The following is a 9,805-nucleotide window of genomic DNA, read 5'->3' on the forward strand; positions in this document are numbered from 1 at the left end:
TTTCCATTTGCTGTAAAAGATCAAGCCAAAAGGTGGTTAAATAACCAACCTACAACAAGCATAAAAACATGGAAACAACTGTCAGAAAAATTCTTGAATCAATATTTCCCTCCAAAAAGGATGACACAGTTAAGACTGGACATCCAAGGCTTCAAACAAGAGGATAATGAATCCCTTTATGGTGCCTAGGAGAGGTACAGAGAGATGCTAAGGAAATGCCCTTCTGAAATGTTTTCAGAATGGGTGCAGTTAGACATCTTTTACTATGGGCTTACAGAAAAAGCTCAGATGTCCCTAGACCACCCAGCTGGTGGATCTATACACATGAGAAAGACAATTGAAGAGGCTCAAGAGCTCATAGATACGGTTGCTAGAAATCAGCATCTGTACTTAAGTAATGAGTCCTCCATGAAAGAAGAAGCTAAGGCAGTATCCACTGACTTTAGTCCTCAGGAACAAGTTGATGAACTCAATCAACAATTATCTTCTATAACAAAGTAGTTAGCAGAATTTAAGGAGATGCTACAGGAAACCAAGAGTGCTAACCAGAATATGGAGAAACAATTGAATCAAACAAAATAGTAGCTATCTAAACAGATAACTGAAGAATGCCAAGCAGTTCAATTAAGGGGTGGAAAAACATTAAATTTCTCAACTCAAAGTAGTAGAAAGCCAAGAAAAGAACAACTGACAGAGGATGAGCAAAATATTATCCAAAATCCCTCTGAGGACAGTAAGAGCCCAGAGAGGAATAACTCTGGCGTTCAAACGCCAGAAAAGGATGAAAAGCTGGCGTTAAACGCCCAACCCATGCTCAATTCTGGCATTCAAACGCCAGAAACAGGCAAGGAGTTGGCATCAAACACCCAATGGAAGCTCAGTTCTGGCGTTCAAACGCCAGAAACAGGTAGGAATTTGGCGTTAAACACCAATTCAGCTTCCGATCCTGGCGTTCAAACGCCAGCGAGGAATCAGACACTTACAAGTGCTGATAGCAACCCCTCTAAAAAGGCTTCTCCAACCACCTCTGTAGGAAATAAACCTGCAGCAACTAAGGTTGAGGAATACAAAGCCAAGATCCCTTATCCTCAGAAACTCCGCCAAGCGGAACAGGATAAACAATTTGCTCGCTTTGTAGACTACCTCAGGACTCTTGAAATCAAGATTCCGTTTGCAGAGGCACTTGAGCAAATACCCTCTTATGCCAAGTTCATGAAAGAGATCTTAAGTCATAAGAAGGATTGGAGAGAAACTGAAACAGTTTACCTCACTGAAGAATGCAGTGCAGTCATTCTGAAAAGCTTGCCAGAAAAGCTTAAAGATCCTGGAAGCTTTATGACACCATGCACATTAGAGGATACATGTACCAAGATAGCTTTATGTGATCTTGGAGCAAGTATCAACTTAATACCTGCATCCACTATCAGAAAGCTTGGGTTGACTGAAGAAGTCAAACCAACCAGGATATGTCTCCAACTTGCTGATGGCTCCATTAAATACCCGTCAGGCGTGATTGAAGACATGATTGTCAAGGTTGGGCCATTTGCCTTTCCCACTGACTTTGTAGTGCTGGAAATGGAGGAGCACAAGAGTGCCACTCTCATTCTAGGAAGGCCTTTCCTAGCAACTGGATGAACTCTCATTGACGTCCAAAAAGGGGAAGTGACCCTGAGAGTCAATGAGGATGAGTTTAAGTTAAATGCTGTCAAAGCTATGCAGCATCCAGACACACAACAAGACTGCATGAGAGTTGATATTATTGACTCTCTGGTGGAAGAAGTCAATATGACTGAGAGTCTCGAATCAGAACTAGAGGACATCTTTAAAGATGTTCAGCCTGATTTGGAGGAAACAGAAGAACCTCTGAAAATCCCTCAGGAAGAGGAGAAACCTCCTAAACCCGAGCTCAAACCACTACCACCATCCCTGAAATATGCATTTCTGGGAAAAGACAACACTTTTTCTGTAATCATAAGCTCTACTTTAGAGCCACAGGAAAAGGAAGCACTGATTCAAGTGCTAAGGACACACAAGACAGCTCTTGGGTGGTCCATAAGTGATCTTAAGGGTATTAGCCCAGCTAGATGCATGCACAAGATCCTGTTGGAGGATAATGCTAAGCCAGTGGTTCAACCACAGAGGCGGCTGAATCCAGCCATGAAGGAGGTGGTGCAGAAGGAGGTCACTAAATTACTGGAGGCTGGGATTATTTATCCTATTTCTGATAGCCCCTGGGTAAGCCCTGTCCAAGTCGTCCCTAAGAAGGGTGGCATGACAGTGGTTCATAATGAAAAGAATGAACTGGTTCCTACAAGAACAGTTACAGGGTGGCGTATGTGTATTGACTACAGAAGGCTCAATACAGTCACCAGAAAGGATCACTTTCCTTTACCATTCATAGACCAGATGCTAGAGAGACTAGCAGGTCATGAATACTACTGCTTTTTGGATGGCTATTCAGGTTACAACCAAATTGCAGTAGATCCTCAGGATCAAGAGAAAACGACATTCACATGTCCATCTGGAGTATTTGCTTACAGAAGGATGCCATTTGGACTGTGTAATGCACCTGCAACCTTTCAGATATGTATGCTCTCTATTTTCTCTGACATGGTGGAAAAATTCCTGGAAGTCTTCATGGACGACTTCTCAGTATTTGGAGACTCATTCAGCTCCTGTCTTGACCATTTAGCACTTGTTCTAAAAAGGTGCCAAGAGACTAACCTGGTTTTAAATTGGGAGAAATGTCACTTTATGGTGACTGAAGGAATTGTCCTTGGGCACAAAATTTCGAACAAGGGAATAGAGGTGGATCAAGCTAAAGTAGAGGTAATTAAAAAATTACCACCACCTGCCAATGTTAAGGCAATCAGAAGCTTTCTGGGGCATGCAGGATTCTATAGGAGCTTTATAAAGGATTTTTCAAAAATTGCAAAACCCCTAAGCAATCTGCTAGTTGCTGACACGACATTTGTCTTTGACACAGAATGTCTGCAGGCGTTTGAAACTTTGAAAGCTAAGCTGGTCACAGCACCAGTCATCTCTGCACCAGACTGGACATTACCATTCGAGCTAATGTGTGATACCAGTGATCATGCCATTGGTGCAGTATTGGGACAAAGGCATGACAAGCTTCTGCACGTCATTTATTATGCCAATCGTGTTTTAAATGACGCACAAAAGAACTACACAACCACAGAAAAAGAGTTGCTTGCAGTGGTTTACGCCATTGACAAGTTCAGATCTTATTTAGTAGGATCAAAAGTGATTGTGTACACTGATGATGAGCGGATAATTTATACGCTTTTTGGCATTGTTTTTAGGTAGTTTTTAGTAGGATCTAGCTACTTTTTGGTATGTTTTTATTAGATTTCATGCAAAAAACATATTTCTGGACTTTACTATGAGTTGATGTATTTTTCTGTGATTTCAGGTAAATTCTGGCTGAAATTGAGGGATCTGAGCAAAAATCTGATTCAGGCTGAAAAAGGACTGCTGATGCTGTTGGATTCTAACCTCCCTTCACTCGAAGTGGATTTTCTGGAGCTACAGAAACCCAAATGGTGCGCTCTCAATTGCGTTGGAAAGTAGATATCCAGGGCTTTCCAGCAATATATAATAGTCCACATTTTATTCGAGTTTAGACGATGCAAACAGACGTTCAACGTCAGCTCCATGCTGCATTCTGGAGTAAAACGCCAGAAACACGTCACAAAGCAGAGTTAAACGCCAAAAACATGTTACAACTTGGTGTTTAACTCCAAGAGAAGCCTCTGCACGTGTAAAGCTCAAGCTCAGCCCAAGCACACACCAAGTGGGCCCCGGAAGTGGATTTCTGCATCAATTACTTATCTCTGTAACCCTAGTAGCTAGTTTCATTATAAATAGAACTTTTTACTATTGTATAGAGAGTCTTTGGATTAATCTTTGATCACTTATATGCGATCTTAGACCTTTATAGGGGCTGGCCATTCGGCCATGCCTGGACCATCACTTATGTATTTTCAACGGTGGAGTTTCTACACACCATAGATCAAGGTGTGGAGCTCTGCTGTACCTCGAGAATTAATGCAAAGTACTACTGTTTTTCTATTCAATTCTTGTTTATTTCTATTCTAAGATATCCATTCGTGCCTAAGAACCTGATGAATGTGATGATTATGTGACACTCATCACCATTCTCACCTATGAACGCGTGCCTGACAACCACTTCCGTTCTACATGCAAATAAGTTTGAATGAATATCTCTTGGATTCCTTGATCAGAATCTTCGTGGTATAAGCTAGAATCCATTGGCAGCATTCTTGAGAATCTGGAAAGTCTAAACCTTGTCTGTAATATTCCGAGTAGGATTCAGGAATTGAATGACTGTGACGAGCTTCAAACTCATGAATGCTGGGCGTAGTGACAGACGCAAAAGGATCAATGGATCCTATTCCAACATGATTGAGAACCGACAGATGATTAGCCGTGCGGTGATTAGCCCCAACATACAGGTTACCATGGAAAGGAATCTACATGATTGGAAGGAAACAATAGGAAAGCAGACGTTCAAGAGCCATACAGCACCTTCGTATGCTTATCTGAAATTCCCACCAATAAATTACATAAGTATCTCTATCCTATTTTATTTATCTTTTAATTATCTAATCTCCCATAACCATATGAATCCGCCTGACTGAGATCTACAAGATGACCATAGCTTGCTTCAAGCCAACAATCTCCGTGGGATTCGACCCTTACTCACGTAAGGTATTACTTGGACGACCCAGTGCACTTGCTGGTCAGCTACACGGAGTTGTGACAGATTGTGAATCAAGATTAGAGCACCAAGTTTTTGGAGCCGTTACCAAGGATCACAATTTCACGTACCAAGTTTTTGGCGCTGTTGCCGGGGATTGTTTGAGTTTGGACAACTGACGGTTCATCTTGTTGCTCAGATTAGGTAACTTTCTTTTCATTTTCTTTTCAAAAATTTTTCAAAACTTTCCCCTTGTTTTCAAAAATTTATTCAGAATTTTTAAGAATGGATTCTAGAGTTTCATGATAGCATGTTGAAGCCTGGCTGGCTGTAAAGCCATGTCTAAATTATTTTGGACTGAGGCTTCCTCTTCACATGCTTGAACTATGTATGCTAAGGCTTGGCTGGCCATTGGCCATGTCTAGTGTTTTGGACCGAAGCTTTCATTCAAAGCTTGGCTGGCTATTAAGCCATGTCTAATTCCTGGACCGGAGCTTTAGACTAACATTGCAAAGATTTCTGGAATTCTTATTAAAAATTTTGAATTTCTTATTTTCTTTTCCCTATATGTTTTCGAAAAAAAATTAAAAGAAAATACAAAAAAATTAGAAAATCATAAAAAACCAAAAATATTTTATGTTTCTTGTTTGAGTCTTGTGTCAAGTCATAAGTTTGGTGTCAATTGCATATTCATCTTGTTCTTGCATTTTTCGAAAACCTCATGCATTGCATTCTTCATGATCTTCAAGTTGTTCTTGATGAATTTTCTTGTTTGATCTTCATATCATATTGTTTTGTGTTGTATAGTGTTTTTCATGTGCATTTTGCATTCATGGTGTCTAAACATGAAAGATTTCTAAGTTTGGTGTCTTGCATGTTTTCTTTTCTCAAAAATTTTTCAAAAATAAGTTCTTGATGTTCATCATGATCTTCAAAGTGTTCTTGGTGTTCATCTTGACATTCATAGTGTTCTTGCATGCATCATGTGTTTTAATCCAAAATTTTCATGCATCGAGTCATTTTAGTGTTTTTCTCTCTCATCATTAAAAATTCAAAAATAAAAAAAATATCTTTTCCTTTTTTTCACTCATAAAATTCGAAATCTTTGGGTTGACTTAGTCAAAAATTTTTAAAATTAGTTGTTTCTTGTAAGTCAAGTCAAGATTTCAATTTTAAAAATCCTATCTTTTCAAAATCTTTTTCAAAAATCAAATCTATTTTATTTTTCTTACTATTTTAAAAAAATTTTAAAATCTTTTTCAAAACCTTTTCAAAATCTTTTTCCTATTTTTACTTCATATTTTTCAAAAATTACACTACCAATTAATGTTTTGATTCAAAAATTTCAAGTTTGTTACTTTCTTGTTAAGAAAGATTCAAACTTTAAATTCTAGAATCATATCTTGTGATTTCTTGTGAGTCAAGTCATTAATTGTGATTTTAAAAATCATATCTTTTTCAAAATTTGATTTCAAATCTTTCAAAATAAATTTCAATCATATCTTTTCAAAAATATCTTTTCAATCTTATCTTTTTCAAAATCACATCTTTTTCAAATCATATCTTTTTCAAACTTTAATTTCAAAATATCTTTTTCTAACTTCTCATCTTTTCAAAATTAATTTCAAAATCTTTTTCAAAACCATCTAACTAATTCTCTCTCTCCTATTTTCGAAAATTACTAACCCCTTTTTTTCAAAATTAATTTCGAAAATTCTATCTCCCTCTCTCATCTCCTTCTATTTATTTTATTTAATTACTAACACTTTTCCTCCACTTACCAAAAATTCGAACCCTCTTTTCCCCTCTACCTGTGTTCGGATTTTCTTCTTCTTTTCTTCTACTCACATAAAGGAATCTCTCTACTGTGGTAAAGAGGATCCCTATTATTATTTTCTGTTCCCTTCTTTTTCATATGAGCAGGAGCAAGGACAAGAACATTCTTGTTGAAGCAGATCCTGAACCTGAAAGGACTCTGAAGAAGAAACTAAGAGAAGCTAAAATACAACAATCCAGAGAAAACCTTACAAAAATTTTTGAAAAAGAAGAGGAGATGGCAGCCAAAAATAATAACAACAACAATAATGCAAGGAGGATGCTTGGTGACTTTACTGCACCAACTTCCAACTTCTATGGAAGAAGCATCTCAATCCCTGCCATTGGAGCAAACAATTTTGAGCTAAAGCCTCAATTAGTTTCTCTACTGCAACAGAATTGCAAGTTTCATGGACTTCCAGCAGAAGATCCTTATCAGTTTTTAACTGAGTTCCTGCAGATCTGTGATACTGTTAAGACTAATGGAGTTGATCCTGAAGTCTACAAGCTTATGCTTTTCCTTTTTGCTGTAAGAGACAGAGCTAGAGTATGGTTGGACTCTCAACCTAAAGATAGCCTGAACTCTTAGGATAAGCTGGTCACGGCTTTCTTAGCCAAGTTCTTTCCTCCTCAAAAACTGAGCAAGCTTAGAGTGGATGTTTAGACCTTCAGGCAGAAAGATGGTGAATCCCTCTATGAAGCTTGGAAAAGATACAAGCAGTTGACCAAAAAGTGTCCTTCTGACATGCTTTCAGAATGGACCATTTTAGATATATTCTATGATGGTCTGTCTGAATGGTCTAAAATGTCACTGGACCATTCTGCAGGTGGATCCATTCACCTAAAGAAAATGCCTGCAGAAGCTCAAGAGCTCATTGAAATGGTTGCTAATAACCAGTTCATGTACACCTTTGAGAGGAATCCTGTGAGTAATGGGACGCCTCAGAAGAAGGGAGTTCTTGAAATTGATGCTCTGAATGCCATATTGGCTCAAAACAAAATATTGACTCAACAAGTCAATATGATTTCTCAAAGTCTAAACGGATTGTAAAATGCATCCAACAGTACTAAAGAAGCATCTTCTGAAGAAGAAGCTTATGATCCTGAGAACCCTGCAATGGCAGAGGTAAATTACATGGGTGAAGCCTTTGGCAATACCTATAATCCTTCATGGAGAAATCATCCAAATCTTTCATGGAAGGATCAACAGAAGCCCCAACAAGGCTTCAATAATAATAATGGTGGAAGAAACAGGTTTGGCAATAGTAAACCTTTTCCATCATCTTCTCAGAAATAGACAGAGAATTCTGAGCAGAGCCACTCTAGCTTAGCAAACATAGTCTCTGATCTATCAAAAACCACTCTCAGTTTTATGAATGAGGCACGGTCCTCTATCAAAAATCTGGAGGCACAAGTGGGTCAGCTGAGTAAGAAAATCACTGAAACCCCTCCTAGTACTCTCCTAGGCAATACAGAAGAAAATCCAAAAAGAGAGTGCAAGGCCATTGATATGAACATCATGGCTGAATCCATAAAGGAGGGGGAGGACATGATTCCCAATGAGGAAGACCTCAGGGGACGTCCTCTGGACACTAAGGGGTTCCTCAATGAGGACCTGAAGGAATCTGAGGCTCATACAGAGACCATAGAGATTCCATTCAACTTACTTCTGCCCTTCATGAACTCTGATGAGTATTCTTCCTCTGAGGAGGATGAAGACATTACTGAAGAGCAAATTGCCAAGTACCTTGGTGCAATCATGAAGCTGAATGCCAAATTATTTGGTAATGAGACTTGGGAAGATGAACCTCCCTTGCTCACCAATGAACTAAATGCATTGGATAGGCAGAAATTACCTCAAAAGAAACAGGATCTTGGTAAATTCTTAATACCCTGTACCATTGGAACCATGACCTTTGAGAAGACTCTGTGTGACCTAGGGTCAGGTATAAACCTTATGCCACTCTCTATAATGGAGAAACTAGGGATATTTGAGGTACAAGCTGCAAGAATGTCATTAGAGATGGCAGACAAGTCAAGGAAACAAGCTTATGGATTGGTAAAGGACGTGTTGGTAAAGGTTAAAGGCCTTTACATTCCTGCTGATTTCATAATCCTAGACATTGGGAAGGATGAGAATGAATCCATCATCCTTGGAAGACCCTTCCTAGCCACAGCAAAGTCTGTAATTGATGTTGACAGAGGAGAGCTAGTCCTTCAATTGAATGGGGACTACCTTGTGTTTAAAGCTCAAGGATCTTCCTCTGCAACTATGGAGAGGAAGCATGAAAAGCTTCTCTCAATACAGAGTCAAACAAAGCCCCCACAATCAAACTCTAAGTTTGATGTTGGGAGGCCACAACCAAACTCTAAGTTTGGTGTTGAGAAGCCCCCACAGTCAAACTCTAAGTTTGGTGTTGGGAGGCCCTCATCATGCTCTGAACATCTGTGAAGCTCCATGAGAGCTCACTGTCAAGCTATTGACATTAAAGAAGCGCTTGTTGGGAGGCAACCTAATTTTTATTTATCTATATTTCTATTGTTCTTTTATGTTTTATTAGGTTTATGATCATGTGGAGTCACAAGACAATTGCAAAAATTAAAAACAGAATCAAAAACAGCAGAAGAAAAAGCACACCCTGGAGGAGAGACTTACTGGCGTTTAACGCCAGAACAGAGCATGAATCTGGCGTTAAATGCCAGAAACAAGCAGCAGTCTGACATTTAAACACCAGGATTGCACACTAAGGAAAGCTGGCGTTAAACGCCAGAAACAAGCATCATACTGGCGTTTAACGCTAGAACAAGCATAGAGCTGGCATTTAACACCAGAAACAGGCAGCAGTCTGGCGTTAAACGCCAAGATTGCATACAGAGGGCGTTTTACACGTCTAAAAGGTGCAGGGATGAGAAATCCTTGACACCTCAGGATCTGTGGACCCCACATGATCACCTCAGGATCTGTAGACCCCACAGGATCCCCACCTACCTTACCTCTCTCTTTCTCACCCTTTCATAACACTCTTCCCTAAATACTCTTCACCAATCACCTCAATCTCTCTTCCTAATTACCTCCTCACCACTCACATCCATCCACTCTTCCCTATAAACCTCACCTACCTTCAAAATTCAAAACACTTTTCCTCCCAAACCCACCCATATGGCCGAACCCTAACCCCTCTCCCTCCACTATATAAACCCCTCCATCCTTTTTCATTTTCACACATCACAACCTCTACTACTCCCCCT

General features: G+C 39.3%; 1 non-coding gene across 1 annotated transcript; it reads right to left on the reverse strand.

Moving 5' to 3' along the window:
* Positions 1-7,199: 7,199 nt before the first annotated feature.
* LOC112745321 (small nucleolar RNA R71) lies at positions 7,200-7,307 on the reverse strand. Its single transcript, XR_003173256.1, has one exon. It is a non-coding gene; the product is annotated as a small nucleolar RNA R71 (small nucleolar RNA).
* Between the last annotated feature and the right edge of the window lie 2,498 nt (positions 7,308-9,805).

This window comes from Arachis hypogaea, chromosome 14, assembly GCF_003086295.3.
Source record: "Arachis hypogaea cultivar Tifrunner chromosome 14, arahy.Tifrunner.gnm2.J5K5, whole genome shotgun sequence".
NCBI lineage: Eukaryota > Viridiplantae > Streptophyta > Magnoliopsida > Fabales > Fabaceae > Arachis > Arachis hypogaea.